Raw genomic sequence first — 21,542 nt, forward strand, 5'->3', positions numbered from 1 at the left:
TGAGGGGAATATATACTCTAAAACAGGGGAGCAAACGAGACACAGGTGTGGGCACTAAAGACGGGGGCGTGACAGACAGAGGGAGGAACGAATGGGAGAGGGGAGCTAGGTGGGACCAGGGAGGAAGGAAGGGCTAGACGTGACAATGATAATCTTATGTTTAAAGGAAACCCTCCAAATGTCCCAGTTTTAATAAACCAGGCAAACAAGGTCAGATATCCAACATGCTCAGAAATAATCCAGGCTGAGGTTCACTAACAGGAGGAGAACAGAGCACACAAATCTAAAGATGGTATTCCAAATGGAGATAACCAAGGTCGGAAATGAGAGGCGAAATGTGATGTATGATGTGATGTAAAAATGTGAGTAAAAAATGTGATGTAAAATGTGAGTATTTCAGTGGACAGATCTAATAAAGTTTGGTTGGTTAGAGGGTCATGGGAGTTGAAGTCCCATGTGATGGACAGAGCAGGGGAGACAGGAGGATCAAATGTGACATTACTCCCTGCAACGTAAAAGGGTCCAACCATATCCAGGTGAGCCTTGTGAAATGTCCTGCTGGTGGATTCAACCAGGGCCGGAGTGGGACACTTTTTCAGCCCGGCAGTTTCATGCCTAAATCCGGCCCAGAATTATTTTTCCCTCTCAATCGGCCCAAACTAGTGATTGACATGAGCCGGCCCATCGGGAATCCTCCCGAATCTCCCAATTAGCCACTCCGGCTCTGGATTCAACAGTGATTGAATGGACCACAGACCTAACAGTCAACAAAGTATTGGTTTCACCTCAGCATTTGGAGATGCACAGTTGCCACACAGTGGAGATCTGAACCTCCCATTCCCGAGCAGTTGATTCAGTGAACTTGAAACACAGGGATAGAGCAGGGAGACATGCAGTTTGTGTCCGACAACTTTAGTCTGTAGGTAGCATCTTTAATCCCTTCAACTAGATCTTTACCCAGGTAATGAGGTTTCAACTTGCCGTTACAGTTCATGGAGCCGAACGCAGCATTTCTCAATGCCCTGGTAAGTGATCAGTTGCATTGTGATTAACAAGGTCCCCATTCCAATCTATGAAGCATCTATCTCAAATATGAAGGGTTTTTCGTGGTCCGGATGCTTGACAATGTATATACAGAAGGAACATGAAGTCTTTTCAGCCTGTGGGTTCCAATGTAGCTACCTGAGTGCTTTCTTGAGTGAAGTGGTGAGAGGAATATCTCTTATACTAAAGCTACATATAAATCATCTACAAAAATGAGTCCAAATATTGAAGTTCCTTGATCGTTCACAACTGCTTCCACTTTTGTATCCACCAAAGTTACACCACTGTGGCTGGTGATGTAACCTAAATATAATAATAATAATAATAGTATTAATATTAATAATATAATATTATTATAATAATATTATAATAATATAATAATAATATTATTAAGTTATGGAACTCTGTCCCCCTCTATCTCCGCACATGTACATCCCTAACTACTTTTAAGAAGCTCTTAAAAACTTACCTTTTTAGTATTGCCTTCTTGAATATGTAGGTTCACATGTGTCCGTGTTTATGTATATGTGTGTCCCTTTTCTCATCTGCTGCTTCTTTCTAATGTTTTTAGTTATTTAATGATTTATTTTAAATTGTTGTGACTTATTCTAATCCTTTTTAGTTTATTTAATCTCTTGTTGCCTATTCCCTTGTAAAGTGTCCTTGTGTGTCTTGAAAGGCGCTTATAAATAAAATTCTATTATTATTATTAGTAACCTAAAATGTTGACGGGTTCCATATTGAGCTTTTCACTGTTGACAGAAATGATTCTCTTAACTGGTGCCTAACTATGCCAGTTCTTTTAAATGCATGCAGAGATAGAGACCACAGTCCTTCTTTATAAAAATAATTATCTTCTGCAATCTGCTGCATGGGGCTTTTACGGCCTTATATGACCATATGACATGGCCTCAGATGTAACCATCCAAAGCCTTACAGAAGATATGGAGGGGATCTGGGTGAAACAGCACCATCTCTCTGTGGTACAGTCAGTCATAGGGATAAAGAGGAAACTGCAAGCCTAAATTCTGCATATTGTTAAATATCTCAACAAATATCTCTTAAAGGAGGTGTTCTCAATGCATCAGAACTGGAGGGAATGCTGGATTGTGCTTCCCGATGTCTGTACTACCTTGTGGACTGAATGTGCACAGTGCAACAGACACAGGAACCATTTTTGATTCCTCTCTCTTTCTTCCACTGAGAAATCAGAGGTTTCAATTTGGCCCAACAAAATACCATGCAAGCCAAATTTATTTGGTCTAATGCCTGCAACTAGCCGCAGTGCTTGTCCATCTGATGGCTGAGATGACCTGAGGTAATTTGAATTAATTAATATTCAGTTTCATCGCAACAGTTTGTCAGTTTAAAGTCCATAGAAGCTCAAAAAAAGTAATGTTTCACAAACATCATTATTATTTTATTAATGTTAGGAGCAATATATATAATGAACATAAACCTACCTGTGTCTGCCATGTATCATTCTGCAATATAAACAATAAGCAAAACACCTATATGGAGAAACATGTTTAAGTTCATCAAGTTGTGCATAAAGTGAGTTAATTGTTCTACTGTGACTAACAGTAGATTTTCATTTTTTACCTTTTAATTGGATAATAAAATCAGTTCCTAATACTTAGTCAATCTGACACATTTAGTTCATAGTGAAAACACCTGAAATGTTACACAGAGGCTATGGTTAAATGTTGCACTATTTATGGCCTAGCAAACATTGTTCAGGTTTGCTGGCACCACACCCCTCTCTTCAAGTCTCTCTTCCACATGATGACTTCTCGCGTGGGATCCTTTAGGTTTTTTGTTGTTTACCACAAGCTTTTGGCCTCACTTCCACGCTTTGAAACCCTTCTAGCCTAATGCTGGTATCTGTGATCATTTTCACCAAAATGATGAACTGGAAATCAAGGGGCATTACAAACACTAACTTACTTATACATTCTCTACATGTAACACATTTCAAACACAGAATTCAGCTTGACCTGGTTATCATTCTTTAATTTCCTCTAGAAGTATATATCTCATCATTAAACGTAATTGAGGAAATGTGCTTTAAACAGAGACATCACAGCTTGTTTTAATCACGGAGAACTCCTGGGCTTTCAGAGTTTGTCGGTTGTGTGTCCCATCCTGTCAGATATGGAAGATCAAATGAAATACTTCAGACAGAGGCATAACTGTGGGGAAATAATGATTGGTTTAACATTGTACTGAGGACTTTCAAATTGCTTGTCATGCGTCCTCATTTAGTAGCTTGTTAATATACAGTGATATGCGGCATGCGCCACAGACAAAGGTTCATGGTTAACCTTATTAGTCTGACTTGTCTGGTTAACCTTATTAGTCAACCAGAATCAAACCTTGGTAAAAGTTTCAACATGTATGAGAGGAGACTCCTGGGTGGTGTAGGAGAGAGCAGAACTATGAGAGGAGACTCCTGGGTGGTGTAGGAGAGAGGAGAACTATGAGAGGAGACGCCTGGGTGGTGTAGGAGAGAGCAGAACTATGAGAGGAGACTCCTGGGTGGTGTAGGAGAGAGCAGAACTATGAGAGGAGACTCCTGGGTGGTGTAGGAGAGAGGAGAACTATGAGAGGAGACGCCTGGGTGGTGTAGGAGAGAGCTGAACTATGAGAGGAGACTCCTGGGTGGTGTAGGAGAGAGCTGAACTATGAGAGGAGACGCCTGGGTGGTGTAGGAGAGAGCAGAACTATGAGAGGAGACTCCTGGGTGGTGTAGGAGAGAGCAGAACTATGAGAGGAGTCTCCTGGGTGGTGTAGGAGAGAGCAGAACTATGAGAGGAGACTCCTGGGTGGTGTAGGAGAGAGCAGAACTATGAGAGGAGACTCCTGGGTGGTGTAGGAGAGAGCAGAACTATGAGTGGAGACTCCTGGGTGGTGTAGGAGAGAGCAGAACTATGAGAGGAGACGCCTGGGTGGTGTAGGAGAGAGCAGAACTATGAGAGGAGACTCCTGGGTGGTGTAGGAGAGAGCAGAACTATGAGAGGAGACTCCTGGGTGGTGTAGGAGAGAGCAGAACTATGAGAGGAGACTCCTGGGTGGTGTAGGAGAGAGCAGAACTATGAGAGGAGACTCCTGGGTGGTGTAGGAGAGAGCAGAACTATGAGAGGAGACTCCTGGGTGGTGTAGGAGAGAGCAGAACTATGAGTGGAGACTCCTGGGTGGTGTAGGAGAGAGCAGAACTATGAGAGGAGACTCCTGGGTGGTGTAGGAGAGAGCAGAACTATGCTGACGATCTGCCTGCTCCTTGTACTGACAACTGACTACAACACTGGCATTTATTGCATTCTGAACCTAAAAGTTCTGAAGTTTTTTCTGATACTGAATACTAGGTGTCATAAAATTGACGTAAATATTTAAAAGCATTTTATATACCACTGTTAGACTGGTTAATTACAGAAGAACTATGTTAAGATCTACATTTTAGGATTATTAAGAATTATCAAGACTGAGGTAACCAATACGTTATCCCTGTTGGTGTGAATTGGCATAGAGATGAAAATTTCACCATGGTGACAGAATCCCTGCTTATATGCTCTGCATAGTTCAGGGCTCCAACATTGGTGGGCTCTGGTGAGGGCATATGGGCGTAAGACTGTGCTCTGTGGAAACAATGCCTTCTGGTGTATCGCTCAAGCAGACACAGGAAGTTTCACAGGAAGACCTTACATTCTGCATAAATGGTTCAGAGTGTAATGACAGATCTATTCTTGGCTCTGGTCTCAGGGAATCCTTTCTGCAGAAAGCTGGTAATAAAACACAAAGGACAAAGTACAAGTCCTGTGCTTTATTTCTAGATTTCCACTGTTCTGGTGTCAGAAGTGAGATTGTTCAGCTGGTCATTTGATCTCTGTCTCAACGGTAGGGTGGCTCCCTAAAGAGAAATTGTCTTCAGTCTCAACCTCTGTTAACACATTCATGAGAAAGAGTAGGATGGATGGAAACAGGCAGGGACATGGACACCCTCGTCTGTTCATCAGTGTTGCAGGACCCCAAACTGGACTCCGCTAACATGACAAGAGGCAAAACCTGTAACAAGAACCACAGACCCAACCACCACCGGCACTGTCCGTCTATCCTGATCTCTGCCAGACACCGCGACCCTGCACTCCTGAAGCATTTACGAAGCCAGCCCTTCATCAGCCCTGTGGACTCTACACAGCAAAGCACACAAGGAGTTTGTCCTTCCATGCTGAAGCAGATACTGTCCTGGTCCACGGACCATGGACAACAGGTGACATCAAGTAGGCAATGGATCATCGTCCATGTCCCAGTTAATTCTTCTGTAGAATGATCTGATCAACCAACATAGTACGAGTACAACAATTTTGTTCCCCATTCAGACTCAAGTTGGCGTATTCATACAGTGATTTGCCTGTACTGCAGGTGTTTAAATTGTGAATATTAGGTGTTTAAATGTTCTGTCTATGAATATTCACAATTCATACTTTGAGGCAATGTTAACTCGTAATATGTTTAGTTCTCATATATCCTCGTTGTGAAAATGCATTTGGTTTGTATTTGTAGGTTTACAACTCAGAATAGAAGGAATCAAAGCAAAGTGTAAAGTATGTGAAAGGGCAAGAGACCCCAGAACCAGCTTTACAGCGTCTTTTACAACGCTCCTCATTCTTCTTGGAAAAGAAACACATAAAAAGAACGAATTAAGAACTGGAATAAATAATAACGCACTGCAGTGCTTAAAAGTGAACACGGCAGTGCTGCAGAATATGAGCAAAGCGTGCATTCACCTTCACCTGAAAAACCTTTTTAGTTTTGAGTTCAAAACTTCTAGGTGCTGACTCGACTAATATCTTGGAATTACTAGCTCCATTTAAAAGCAGCATAATAGCATAATATGATGCATAATATGATGATCTCTTCTTTTACTTCTATTGAGAATTTTAGCAGCTGCATAATGAATGAACTGAAGCTGTCTGGTTGTCTTTTGTGGAAGTCTCATTAGGATCTCGTTACAGCAGTCTACCCTGCTATAGATTAAGGCATTTCCTGGAATTATCAGGAAATTTGTTAGTTAGTGATGTGCTCAAGGCACTTACAAAGAGAGCCAAAGGGACCCAAGCTGTTTGAGAACGGGGAAAGTAAAAGTTCTGAAGCTTCTGCCTTCTGGCACTCTTTCAGAAACTTTATTTTCTATTTGAGAATGAAATTCCTGCCTTGGACTGTTCCTGAGAGTCCAAATATATATGGGGAAGTTATGGCCTGTGGTATTAAAATCTGAGATCGAACATTAGTAAAACTGATACCATCCCAGAGTCTGTATTTAAATGAATGTCACAGCTTCTGTACTATGAGTAGGCTGAATAGGCCAAAATTGATCTACATAGCTATTTTGTGGACAGAATACTATTAAGTTGCTTAAAAAATGTTCTCAATAGAACAATAGATTTGAAATGTGAATGTAAATACTTGTGGAAGTTGCTTCCAGAATGTTCTTTTTTTTAAATAAAGACCTCACCACTGTGGGCAATGGATTTTAGAATAAGCTCTGATACGAGTAAAGGTGTTTACTAACTGAAGCATGTCGACTGCTACTGGTTGACATTTTCACTGCATGCTGATGGATAGATCTCAGGGTCATTGGTAGGTACAGACATTCTAATGGCTTGATGCTAACTCAGTACATTGTTCAGCTGATGCTAATTCAGGGGCAATTTGTGTTCGCATGTTTCTTCATTTGTCAGCCATTGCAAATAGTATTTTGCTACTAATGTTGTTGTTGATAATGCTGGAAAGAACATGTTGCCTTGCGTATTACTGTATTGCAATTATGCAGCATATTTCTTTATGAAGTTTTGTTGCCTTTCCCTACCTGCATTCGGCTGGGTTCTGCAATAGGATTTCTCCACGGTGCTTTCTGTTGGGATGTAATGGTCTTACCTTTAATTGGAGCGATCTCATCCACAACACTAACACTTTTTGCGTTGACACTTTTTGAGTTTGCATGGTACTGTGCACACTTTACTCATGAAAAGTTTAGCTGTGCTATTTTTAATAAGCCTCTTCTTGGCAGTGATGCAATGGGTGTTAAGCTCTAGCAAGGCCTACATATCAAAGAACACACAGTAATGATCTGGCAACACTATATCCTTAGCACAGGCTATGTAGAGATCTTTGAGATGACCCAACCCAGTCCAACCCATCTTTTGATCTTTTTGATCATCTTTTGAGACGACCATGACAGTCAGTGTTCTTAGCCACATGTTACCAGAGACCAGGTCTCCAGTACAGTACAGAGACTGTCAGTGAGTAGTTTACATCATCAGAAATGACAAAATTCATCAATTTTCATGTACTTTGGATGCCTTTACACCATTATTAGTAATATTCTTGGATCGTCTTGAACTGCACAGATATGTAAAAGATGAAAAGTATAACCAAATAATAACTGTTTGCATTGGTAGGAACCATTAACCAGAATGGTCATGGTCAACGGTCATCCCACCCAAGGGACACGGCCACTGCCACACACACACACACACACGCGCACACACACACACACACACACACACACACACACACACACACACACACACACACACACACACACACACACACACACACACACACACACACAAGCATGCATGCCCCTAACACAATGCCACGTGTTTCTTTACTGCTCTTCTGAGTCTCTGTGCCTTCAGTATTACAGTGTGTTTTACTTCTGTTTTTTGTGTGCTGTCCAGCCAGCTCGACGCTGCGTTCTTTCGTCTCCATCATTATGGAGAATGAAGATGTTCCTCTCCTGCACCCACAGCCCACTCCCTCTCTCCCGTCCTCACACAGAGCAGCTGCGCATCTGTCTTCTGGCTGGCACCTGAGACCTTTATAAATCCGTAGTTTGGCAGTGTTGACTCAACGAATACGGTTGTGTCGATATATACATATTCATTTTTCCATGTTTCAGTCAGAAGTGTAAATCAGGTCCATGGGGGCTTTAATGAAATCATTTAATTAAATGATTAAAGGAGAGTTGTTTTGAGAGGAGCAAACTCGGTAATGTGTTGATTTCTTCTCAAAACTGTGGCTCACATCTTACACACTGCAGGATGCACACGTCTACAGTATCTGACATGTGCTCCCTGTTTCTTCTGTTTCTGATAAGCACTGGAATGGGGGAGATTACAGGCAGGCCGGGTAAAGCTTTTCATGGAAATACGCTTTGCTAGCGTCATAACAGCAGGGACCTGGAGAATATCCACAGGGCATACTATCTGAAAACGGAGTGTCTTCATATGCTACAGTGGGTGATGGAGGTGGGGCTGTGATGAATGTTGCCGATGGTGTAGCAGAGAGTGAAGCTGTTGTTCCAGTGGTGGAGGACTTTGTCTCTTTTTATTATTTGAAGTTCGGGTGGTGATGGAGCTCGACACGTCTTAGGGGAAGGAAGTGGATGAGGCAAGAACTGAGGGCGGAGGAGGAACTGGGCTGATTTGGCACCGGACCTGCGGGTTGGCAGACAGCGAAAGTGACGGCTTCATGCCGGCAGATACCAGCTTCTCCACTGTTGCCACGAGGTTCCAGCGGGGTGAAGGTTTGGGTGGAGATGGAGGACAGTGGAGAGACCTAACAGGGTTGTGATGTCTGGAACCTGACGTGCTCCGTCATCGTCGTGGCCCTCATCCAAGATCTGGAGGTCTGTCAGGGCGCCTATAGTGGTGCAGCGGCGGAGAGATCAAACCTGCTGATGCAGGGGAGTCCTTGGGTGTCTGTGCAAGTGTGTCGCCACTAATGGGGGTGGATAAATTGCACAGCGAGAAAATTTTTCTGTCAGAGTTCTGCCACCCCTCTTGTTTGTGTGCAGTCCATCTCACATAAAAGATCTCTCTAGCCCCAAAACAGGCTAAAATTGCCATTAAAGTTCAGACTCTGATTTACAGCTTTTGTGTAGCCAAGCGTTTGATCCACATAACTGTATTCTGTATGAGTAGCAAACTCAACACTTATCGGTGATCCTCTGTCTGCTAGGGGAAGAAATAATGTCGAAGTGATGATTAAAGTGTATTTTAACAACAGACTGCTTTCTCATGTCATTCGTGCCGACACACACAACAATCGGCTTCACTGTTGTGTAGTCAGCCCGTGCTGACAGTACCAGCTGCTCACGTCTCCACTGAGCCCATCGTCAGTGGTCCACAGACAGCACTCCCACACTCCGACACTCCTCACACTGCACAGGAATGGCAGCTCTTAAACTCAGATAACAAGTTCCATAAGCACATTTCCAGAATTGTCAGTTTCTGTAGAAGACTGTAAGGATTTTGACAGCGCAGGTGTTTTGGAACTTGAGTAACCACTCTGTGACCAGTTTCTTTTTGTATCCAACAGGAACTTTTCCAGGTCTAATCTTAAGAATATGAAAATCACACACATGCACACACACATACACACACACACACAAAACAACAACCACTTTTAGCTTTGTAGTTCTTCTGTCTTATCTGTTAAAAATGTGGTCAGATGCTGTAGCTTGAAAAATGGCCTTCTGAAATAAAGAAACTAGGGGAAGAAGCAGAGCTAAGTAAAGAAGAGTCTGAAGAGCGTGGAAGCAGGATTCACAGTAGAAGGAGATGCAAGAATGGAGATCTCGCTTTCAGACACTACTGAAAACCAATCCTCACTGCCCACCCAGAGAGTTCAAGAATTGGTACGGTAAGTCAGTACTGCTAGCTCAGCCGTGGGTGTAGTTTTTTTAGATGAAGATATCTGGAGGAACAAAGTGTAGGGTCTGTTTCTCCTTTCTCCTCCACCACAGGAACCAGGAAGCCTGTGGTTCAAGATGTCAAAAATAACCATAAAATGGCAAGTGATGTCCGTTTTTTGTAGTGTGATCTTCAATGTGTGGTTTGTGCCTCTATTATTTTGGTATGCTAATTAAAACAGACTTCAGGTTCATGTTCTTATTTAATATCCAACATTCTTGTGATGGGTGAATGTTTGCCCACCTCAACCTTTTTGTGACATATTTTTGATCAACGAAATCTGTTTTTGTGTTTGCTGATAGGAGTATTGTAATGTGGCAAATATACAAAGACAAGAGTAGCCCACAGAACCTGTCGGTACTGAGACTCTGGTACTGAGACTCTGCTACCGAGACTCTGGTACTGAGACTCTGCTACCGAGACTCTGGTACTGAGACTCTGCTACCGAGACTCTGGCACTGAGACTATCCTATGGAACAACCTCTAAGAAATGCTGCTAGCTCTTAGACTGAACGTGCTTTAGGAATCAAGTGAAAAGAATCAGGGTCATTGTTCAAAACAGTATCAAGTATGAAGTAAAAAAACAGGGCGGTGCCCTAATGAATTGTAACAATTCTGATTGCCCATTAATTAAGAACATTACAACAGAGCTACAGTACAACAACCCAAGATGAGACCGCTGTGTGACCCAGTAATCCTGGGGCTGAGAACTGCCGCTGCCCAGGGGGCAGATGCAGTGGTTTCTGCAGAGGTTTCCCGACCTCATGTTAGTGAAGAGGTCTGGCCACTGGAGGCAGAGTGGCAAAACAACGGGCCATTGGTGTCATCTAGAGTTGGGGTTCCTGCACTACCCATTCTTTAGGGGATCAATCCCCTCAATTTCAACAATCCATGGAGCCTGCAGTGGTAGGCCTACATGTTGAACAGGTCAAAGTTCAGAGAGGGGAGTAGTATAAGCCTTTAAACTAGAACCTGGCTCCCAAATGACTCTAATGAGTCTTTCATGCAAAAATGTTTAAGTCACATCTTGCAGAGGTGGGCTAAATAATTTAATGGATTGATTTTGAAGGCTACCAATAGGTTCACTATTCCATATGAAGGATATGTGTCATGTCTCCTGCCACTGAGGACTTCACTACCCATGATGCCACAACTTTGGTTTGTCTGCCAGCAGTTTCATGCTCTCCCCTATTCTGACCCAGCACTGTCTCTACATTGTATTTGGGATTCTGTTTTGTGTTCCATCTTATCGCTGACTTCCCTTCGTAGTGGTTAGGGATGGTGTCACGGTTCAGCTCCGGACCCCTCCTTGTGGGCATGTTATTATGTCGTCTGCGTCTAGTTATGTATCACAGATGGTAAATGAATCTGAACGATTGATTAATTTATCTTATGTAAAACAGAGAAATGTCACATGCAAAACCTCTGATGGACATCAATATAAGGTGACATAGATGGGCTGGATTGTGCTTTGACCCCTTAACAGGTGTTCTAATTGATTGTGTGGTCAATGATACCAACACCTGGGTCCGTGTCACCAAATCACTTCAGTTGAGATCTTTATACAGCATGTATAAACATATATAAATACATGTGAACATTATTCATAAAAGCTACTATGAATAATGTTACTTTTTACTTGAAATGTAAAAGGTGTCTATACTTTTTACTCGCGAAAGTATAATCCATTAATATAATAATTTATATTAAATTATATATATTTTTGCTGATGCTGGTCCAGCGTGTCGCGTGCCAGTGATTATTCCTCGTGCCAATGGTGGCACGTGTGCCATAGGTTGCCGACCCCTGCTGTAGACGGTCAACCAGTTTCAGCTGTGGAAAATTCAATTAAAACAGGCGAATACACCACAATTAAGCCAACTACAGGAAAGTCTGATGTATGGAAGTCATATTCCATTGTAATTAATGGAGAGGGAAATCGGCTTGTTGTGATTGATATCAGAAAGTGTTGGTGTACGTCACCTGACGGCATGTGTTTGGACTGTGGTAAGAAATGGGACAGCGCTATTTTGTCGTTTTAATAAATACATAAGAAATTTTCTAAATCTAATTCAATTCATATTAGGATTGCGGGCGGGGGCGTCAGAAATGTGTATGTGGCGGGCGGGTGTGGGATTAAAACAAGCAATTTTTTGGCCGGTGCGGGCGGAAGCGGGACTAAAACAAGCAGGTGCGGGTGGGAGCGGGATTAAAACAAGCGATTTTTTGGCGGGAGCGGGATTAAAACAAGCGGGAGCGGGCGGGAGCGGGATTAAAAAAGCAGTCCCGCGCAGACCTCTAAACTGCAGCAAAAGAATCGATATTTTCGTCGTGGTATCGATCCGATACTGATCCTCACCTTTGTATCGATACTATCGATATAAATATCGATCCGCCCACCCCTAATTTGCGGGTGAATTCACGATGCATCGCCTCTAGCCTTTTTGCATCAGCAAATACCATGATTAAATCGGGTGTTTTGTTTTCCAGTATCTATTCCTTATTCTAACATTTTCAGAGGCAACATATTTTTTATTTTTATTGATTTTTTTTTTCTCGAGGCAACATAAATGCACCGTCGTGTCCTCAGGTACTGACACAAACACGCAGACGTACACAACAAAGATGGAGGGAAACGAGAGCATTAGCAACGACAAAGATATTTAAGGCACCAAAAAAGACACACAAATCAAACGTGTGGCAATATTTTGGGTTTTTTAAGCGATGTGGTCAACTTGACAAGACGCACGCAATCTGCAAACAATGCCGTGGGGCTATCAAATACGTTAGTAGCACAACGAACCTGGCGATATGAAAAGACGGCACGGTGTGGACATCTCTGCGTCCGCTACCTCCTCGTAAATCTAGCAGACAGTAGTGTTGCAGATCATAATATTCACTATGTTAATAGAGAGTAAAGTAGAATTGTGCTATTGAGTTAAGAAAACTGATGGGTTAGGCTAATACATCCTCAAACCTCAACTAACTATCGAATGATCACTTATCAAACCGAATCCTCATATACAGTAATAAGTCATATCGTTACCAATCATTTTTGAATCGCATTATATCGTGAACAGGAGTAAGACTTTCCTTTTTACGCAGGCGTTTAATTAGTGGTGGAGGTTGCAGCCGTTGACCTTGTGCACTGTATTTTATTTCTGTTTTATAGTGTGTGTTTTTGTGTTTTTTATTTATTTTATTTTATTTTCCGTTGTAAAGCACTTTGTGGCTTGTGCCTGTGAAAAGTGCTATATAAATGAATTTTACTTACTTTTTACTATTTACTTACTTATTTGTATCGCATCGTATCGACAAGGGGTTTCAGAGTATCGCAGTTATATCGCATCGGTGGCAGTGTATCGAGATGTGTATCGAATCTAGCTTAGTGGTGAAGATATACATCCCTAATTCGTAAGAGTTAAAAGTTTTAATCTCGTGCGATATTAATGCACTGCTTGTTTGATCTGGTGTTATTGTTGCTGCAATAAAAGAAGCAATTTGTCTTGCTTCTTCTTCACAAAATGTTGCACAATGCTTTTATAAAACCGGCATGTAACATTTTAATGCTGGTTTTATATCAGAAATTAATAAAAGAAATACTGTGGACTAACAGTTCTTAGTTGTGCTTACTTTATTTTTCTAAGGCAATCAGTTTCCTAAACAGGACTTTTAAAAAATAAAGTTATGTCACGTTGAGGACCCCGGCCCCTCCCTTTTGGGCGTGTGTCAACGTTGTCCACGTGCTTTGTCTGCGTCTGTGGAATTCCGTGGTGATGGCTATGTTGTGTGATAATGTGTATCACCTGTGAATAGTCTCGTAATCACGTGGGGCTAATGTGGTTTGAGGAGGAGTCAGAGGAGGAGGAGGATTACCCTCCATCCATCTACTCCGCTCCCACCGTGGACTATGTTGGGGAGGGGGAGGAGGAAGAGGAATACCCTCCCTCCGTCTACACCGACACCACCATGGACTACGGCGAAGAGGAGGAGGAGTCAGAGGAGGAGGACTACCTCCCTCCGCCTGTGGGTCTCTCTCCCAAGGTCCAGGAGGGTGAGGAGGAGCGGGACCATTACCCTCCTTCGGAGGACGACAGGTCCACGGTGGAGTATGGCGCCGAGGACTATTCCCCGTCCGTGGGATCGGGAATACCCGAGAGCGACTCCTACACGGAGGACGAGGAGGAGAGCCTTCCCTCCTCCGTGGGAACCGTTAAAGGGAGGAGGAGTCCTGGGGAGACCGCATCCTCCGGACCTTCCGGGGCCAGCCCCATGGACTATTCCCGGGGTGAGAGTCCGGCTGAGTCCATGGAGGGGGTTCTGGAGGGCGAGGAGGAGCTGATGGACTACGAGGAGGAGCTCCCTCGCGCTGCGCCTGGTACGTCCGCCAGTCACGCTGCACCTGGCACGTCCTACAGCCACGCTGCGCCTGGCACGTCCGCCCGCCACGCTGCACCGGGCACGTCCGCCCGCCGCGCTGCACCGGGCACGTCCGCCCGCCGCGATGCACCGGGCACGTCCGCCCGCCGCGCTGCTCCGGGCACGTCCGCCAGCCACGCTGCACCCGGCGGAGGGTTCGCAGCGAAGGCAGGAGGGGGATTGCCCAACGCAGCGCCAGCAGCTCCGGACCTCTCTCCCCTACTCGCTCTCCTTCTGGCGCGAAGCCTGGTGCCTATGTCATGTGTGTGTGTTCCAGTGTTTGTCAGTCTTCCCCTTTGTGTACCTAACCCGTTTTTCCCTCTTGTGCCACTATGTGTAAGTGTGCCTGTGTGTGTGTTTGTGAATGTTCCGTTCAGTGTGTCTAACGTCTTTTCCCCCGTCTTCCCAGGGAGGGTGTGCTAGGCGATTCGTAACGGACGCTTCGCCAAGGGCAGTCACCTCCCAGACGCAGGACTGAGCGCGTCGGATCCGCCCATCGTCGTGGGTTCGGGGCACTCAGTCCTGTTGGCACCCCGGGACGGGTAGTGCCCTTGGAGGGGGCGTCTGTCACGTTGAGGACCCCGGCCCCTCCCTTTTGGGCGTGTGTCGACGTAGTCCACGTGCTTTGTCTGCGTCAGTGGAATTCCGTGGTGATGGCTATGTCGTGTGATAATGTGTATCACCTGTGAATAGTCTCGTAATCACGTGGGGCTAATGTGGTTTGTCTATTTAATGTGCGCTCGCGCAGTGTCCTGTGCTCGTCGTTGTCTAAGTCTACACATTGTGTGTGTGCTTCTTCAGTGTTGCTCGTGCGCTATTGCGCAATATTTGTGTAATTAAAAGTGACGTCAGTCAAATTGCAAGGATTCCGTGTCTCATCCTTCGCCACGACCCCAGCGTCACAAGTTACATAAACTTTGGTAATATAAGTAGCACCACTTAGAAATGACAAGTTAGCGTTACTATGCTATTTAGTCTGTACAACTCAACTAAATTGAGTAAATACAACTGTTTGGTACATTTAAGTAGTAGTAGACATTAAGTAAACATAACTTGAAAATAACAGTTATATTTACCTAACTTTTTAAGTGCAACCGGTTTCCTCAATTTTTTTAAGTAAGATCAACTTATCACATTTTACAGTGTGTCATTACAGGCCTGTGCTCACAGCATTTTCACATGGATAACCAGCAGTAGGTTTTTATTCCAGTTTTTTAAATCATTTGTTTCTGTACCTATTTTGGAAGATGGTAGGGAATTCTCGGTAGAGACGTTTGGGTTGGGTATTTGTGCAACTTCATGATTTCTGGTACTTGTTTTGGTCCAATACTGTATGTTCTCCAATTGTTTTTTCAACCTCGTAGAGAGCAGGACAACAAAATTCAGAACAATTAGCTCACAACATAGTTCTGACTGATCTGGTGAACTAATACCCAAAGCACTATTTTAGCATTATCTGTGTGATATATAGAAACTTAGATGACATTCATTAGTCATCTTGTGCAGCAGTAAAATGGTCATATTTGTTTGGTTCCAATTTTAGCATTTGTAAACAATTCACACAGACACAGAGTTTCCAAAGGAACAGGATGTTTCGGAGAGAGGTCCTTCGTCAGCTGTGCAAAGTGATATTGGTACAGATGATGTTCCCCCACTTGAACCTGCCTGACCTGACAATTAATTCCTGTTGTGATAATTCATTTGGAGATTAGCAGACCAACCCCAGCTGGACACCACAGACTATCACACTGTACTGGAATAAATTACGAGAGAATCATTATTTGCCAAAGTGATTTTGAATCGTTGTTTCTCACTATTACTTGTCATGACCGTATGAACACAGTTGTGCGGTGTATTCGACAGGATGGGGGTCCTTTCCCAACATTTCTTCTTTATGTCTGTGGACGTCTGGGGTTCTAGGCCTGGTTCCAGGGCCCGTTAGATGTTTCATTTATTAAATTTCTTCCTCCATTGAAAAAGTGGGCCAGGTTTCAGCTTACACTCCTGGGCTGAAGAAGGGGCCACTCCAACCCTGCCTGGTTCCTGTAAAGCTGGTTTGAGACAATGTCTATTGTTACAAGTACCATATAAATAAAACAAATTAATTGAATTGAATTGTATTGATATACTGCTCACAGAGTAATCTCAGCACCACCTTTACACCACTCTGCACCACCTTTACAGCACCCTGCACCACCATTACACCACCCTGCACCACCATTACATCACCCTGCATCAGCATTACACCACCCTTCACCACCATTACACCATCCTGCACCAGCATTACACCACCCTTCACCACCATTACACCACCCTGCACCACCATTACACCACCCTGCACCACCATTACACCACCCTGCACCAACATTACACCACCCTTCACCACCATTACACCACCCTTCACCACCATTACACCACCCTGCACCAACATTACACCACTCTGCAAGGTCCTTGGTGTGGATACGACTTTGGCAGTAGCAGCAACCAGTAGTGTGTATTGCTCCAGTATTGAACGTGTGCCCAGTAGAAACATACACGATAGATGGCTCAGGTCTAATGTATTCCTGAGGATTTGCATTTGTCGGAACATAATCTTGTTTTTCTAGTTTGCCTGCTCATATTTACAGCATTGTGTGTAGAGAAATGCTAGGCAAACGAAAAAGAGCTCTAGTTTATTGTTTCTGTGCTTGCAAAGTTTTATTCGTACGTACTGTACAGAGTTTACCTGTCAAGGTGCTAAATGATCAGGGTGTTCTAGAAGCATCTCCAGAACCACGAGAAAAGAGTCTGCTCATCTCAAAAAGGAATCAGCTCACATGTAAAAGTATGGCACTGACAGTTTCTGTAACCATGTGGAGACAGAGAATGCCAAAAGAGCACAATATCTAAAAGAACAAAACGTCTCATTACATGTAAAGTACTGTTTTGATGATGAGACTGCATTAGCTCGAAAGTGCCTCCAGGCTAAAAATGCTGAGGTCAAACCGCTTCATAACCACAGTAGTAAATCGATGCACTGGAGGAAGTAAGTACCATGAAAGACCTACAAGTTATCAAAGCAGCCATCATTCAGACAAGTTCAACGGCACAAAAGGAACAGACACCCCTCCCGTTGGCATATTGGAAAATCTTTCTGCATTATGCACAATGTCGATTCCGCTGAGCTCAGACGTCCATATCAGCGCTCACGTTCAATGCTCACAGTGCACTTATGGACTGCCCAGGTCATGCCATTCATGTGTGTGTGGTGTCTCTGGCTTTCTGTCTGTGTCCAATGATAACAGAGCACTGCTGTTACCACACTTTTAGCTATCAGAACACTACCATGCAATCCCCTTCAGGGACCCTCACTGATTCATATTGATTACTGTCAAAATATCCACAGGTTTACTGTTGGATTACTGTCGGAATATCCAGAGGTTTTGAGGGCCACCTGATGGTTCACATGGTGCTGCGATGTGATCGGTTTGTCATGTTGCAGTGACGCAGGCAAACACAGGGGATTCTGGGATGCAGACCACTCAGGAGGGTGTTCTGACTGTCGTACCATTGAGCCGGTTCTTTAGCATGATGATCAGAGCACATGTTCAATGCCTGCAAGACCTTAAAGGAGGTTCTCTCAGCTTCTGGGTGTAGCTCCACCACCACTGTTCATACTGACCAGGAACACAAACAGACAAAGTTCTACAACTGAAAAAACCTACTGCCTATTTCCACGTGGGAGACCAGGTGTGCTTGGCGACATACATGTCCATAAAGTCCCAGTTGTAGCTGTCTCATCTTCCAATAAAACGTAATAATGTTTAGTTGAATTAGGCTGTTTGCTAACTCACCAGCTCACTTCGAAAAAGTGACCTGCACATTCTAATTTTAAAGGAAATGTGAACTTTGCTGATCACATGACCCATACTGAGAGCAGGACGTGTTACAACATGACCTTGAAAACCCATTGTGGTCCTTCACAGGGTTTCCATGGTAATGTCCCATTTTTCTCTAGTTTTCCTTTGCTGTTACAGTCCTCTGCCACTAGGGGGCAATGATCAATTAGCTATCATGTCTAGAAACTGAGCTGTATTTGAGTCTAGCGATTAATTAAAAACTTTTCAAACTGAATCTGAATATACATCCATGTGCTGAACTGGCAGAGTTGAGAAGGAAGCACAGCCATCAGCCCAGCCATGGTTGTCACAAAATCAACCTGTCAGACAGACAGTCTAAGTCTAGTCTGCTATAGGCTTTATTATTTTAAGCAATTTGTGATTGCTGTGTTCAAATGGTTCAAATGACCAATGCTATGAGGGGCATGTTTGATCTGTGATAATGCAGTGTCTACAGCGGATAGATCAATAGTGATCGCTGGGAAAGTCAGGTGTGATCAGTGCTAGATCATTAGTGATCGTTGGGTAAGTCAGGTGTGATCAGTGTTAGATCATTAGTGATCGCTGGGTAAGTCAGGTGTGATCAGTGCTAGATCATTAGTGATCGTTGGGTAAGTCAGGTGTGATCAGTGCTAGATCATTAGTGATCGCTGGGTAAGTCAGGTGTGATCAGTGCTAGATCATTAGTGATCCCTGGGTAAGTCAGGTGTGATCAGTGCTAGATCATTAGTGATCGCTGGGTAAGTCAGTTATGGTCAGTGCTAGATCAACAGCGATCACTGTGTACGTTTGATCTGCACAGCTCTAGTCCTGAAGTCCTATGTAATTTATACAACACTACACAATTTGTTTTTCTTTTTACTGCTCTAACACGACTGATTCAACTGAAGAGCTAATTACTATCGGATATGTCCTGAGTTAAATGTGTTATAGCATAGAAACCGTTCTGTTGTGCTCCAAAACACACTTTGAACTCGTTAATGAATACTCTTCTATGATCTATTCCAACCCAGATCCATATGAGGCGTCAACATATTGTATGTATGGAACACCCTAATCACATAAGATATACTGACATATTAATCACAGCAGACGAGGCTCCTGCATCAGTGAGAGATCAGCACTCTTATAAGGTGAAGACCACATGTATTATACATTAATAAGGGATGAATTATTCAAGTATTTAACTACATTAATAAGGGATTAATTATTCATGTATTTAACTACATTGCGCAATAATATGAAAACTTTATACTTTTACATACTAAAATAGATTAATCCTATGACCCTTTTCACACTAGAGTTTGAATCTGTTTTTAGAACATATCTTTTATATATGATTTTTAAGTAACAGGGCAGTTAAATCAAGTATTTATTACTTATTCATACATGAATCTATTATAAGGTTATTATACTTTAAATATGTGCAAATCATACACATGTACAGTGTAAAATAAACTGTGTGATTTTTGTCTGTTGGGCCTCAGAGGCATGATCCCTCATTAGCGTTCAGCATTAATCTGCCAAAACACAGGACCCTCTTTACTCTGTACCGTTTTCCCACACTGTACTGAATCACATGCAAGTAAACAAAACACTTATTTATTTGTTTGTTTGTTTTTGTTTTTGCAACAAACAAAATCACGAAGCGGTGTCGTTCCAGAGGACGTTTCCAAAGTCAGTGACCTTGGTTACATTCACAGTAGCCCTGCAGCACTGAGAGAAAAGGTCTTGTGTTCTAAAACGAGCACGTCCAGCGTGTGTAGGCTAGGATCACACTCTGCTGCACGAAATTCAACTGGGACTGAGTTCAGCGGGGGGACCTCGAGTTGTGCTGGAAAATCTTAGAGACTTTTGGGAGGCTATCTAAAGTCCTTTACCACTTTCTTCCCCAGTGATGTCCTTGGAGGAGACAGAGACATGAGAGAAAGAGAGAGAGAGAGATTTGAGAATTCTTCCCCTTTAGAGTAACCCTAGCACACTTTCTTATCCTCTTAAGTAGGAAGCTGCCTGAATCACACACTCTGTGTTTCAGATGACGGTTTAAATGTTGTGACTATCTCATACATTATTCATAACTCATTATAAACTGAGGGACCCTTGCTGGCAATAAACGGTTTTGAAACAAACCCCATGTATACCTGTCCATGCAGTTACTTCACTGCCCTCATAGTGTGAAAATACTTAATTATTGCCCTTATAATTCAGGGATGTATTTTTAGAATTATTTCGGCATTATTTTTCATTTATTTGATGTTTGTTTCTTTGATGTCCTGAATAAGTTCTCACATTTTCACTCCAGAGGAATAATTGCCATAGTTTGAATAATAAATAAATAAAACACACTTTTCCTCACCATGACTAAAAGTAACAATAATTGTACTACACATATTTAAGAACAAAATCGTTTTGTTGAACAATGAAGAAGAATTTTCATGTGTAAGATCAATATTATTCATGCGACCTCACACATATTCACACACACACACACACACACACACACACTCACACACACACACACACACACACACACACACACACACACACAACCCCAACAGACCCACACACATAAATTACCTGAGCTTCATACTGAATGAAAATCATATTTAACAAGCATAAAATTCTACACTTTCCTTTATTGTAAAGACATTTGTTACCTTTATTATACCTTTATTATAAAGGGAAGGTTACTGGTGGTAGAACAATGGTGTGTGTGGAATTAAGATGTTAAGAAGAACCTCGTTTACCACCTCAGCCATGCTGTCCTGCTTTAGATCTTCTGTGGTGCACAGCAGGGGGTCGCTGGTATTTTGGAGCATCCTTCCTGAGAAATTATTTCAGTTCACGTATATTATTAGGACGTCTTGCTAAAATGGCCCGGCCTGCTTCAGTTAGAGCCCCTTTGAACGGGATGTTTCAACATAGCTCTGAATTGAATCACATCACACATAAAGGCAGAATTTCATCTGTTTAAGTCACACTAGTGTTGGTTAGGTCTTGCGGTTTGGGGACCCAAACCCAGCTTTGTTTGAGGTTGGGATTATGGTGTTATAGAACGTGATATTTGTTCTGAACATCTCCCATAAACCTCGGCTTTTATCTCATTTGGCTAGTGATCATTGTTCTGCCAGTGTTGTTGAGTATCCAGGCAAACATTACACAGACAGCAATGTTTTCTTGTTTTCGTTTTTTTTTTTATTTGTTGCTTTTTAAGAGAGAGAGACAGAGAGAGAGAGTAGTTCCTTCCATCATCATTACTAGTATTCAGTGATTTACTTGTTTACTAATATTCAGTTATTTACTTGTATTCAGTGATTGTTTATGAGCGAAAACCTTTTCAAGATTCTTAAGCAGATGTTTAATTGTTGTCCCACTTTGTTGTTATTTGTGTAACTCGGTTCCTTCCTCCGATCTTCAGTCCCAGAGGGAAGTGCAGCAGTGCTGT

This window comes from Brachyhypopomus gauderio, chromosome 13, assembly GCF_052324685.1.
Source record: "Brachyhypopomus gauderio isolate BG-103 chromosome 13, BGAUD_0.2, whole genome shotgun sequence".
Taxonomy (NCBI): Eukaryota; Metazoa; Chordata; class Actinopteri; order Gymnotiformes; family Hypopomidae; genus Brachyhypopomus; species Brachyhypopomus gauderio.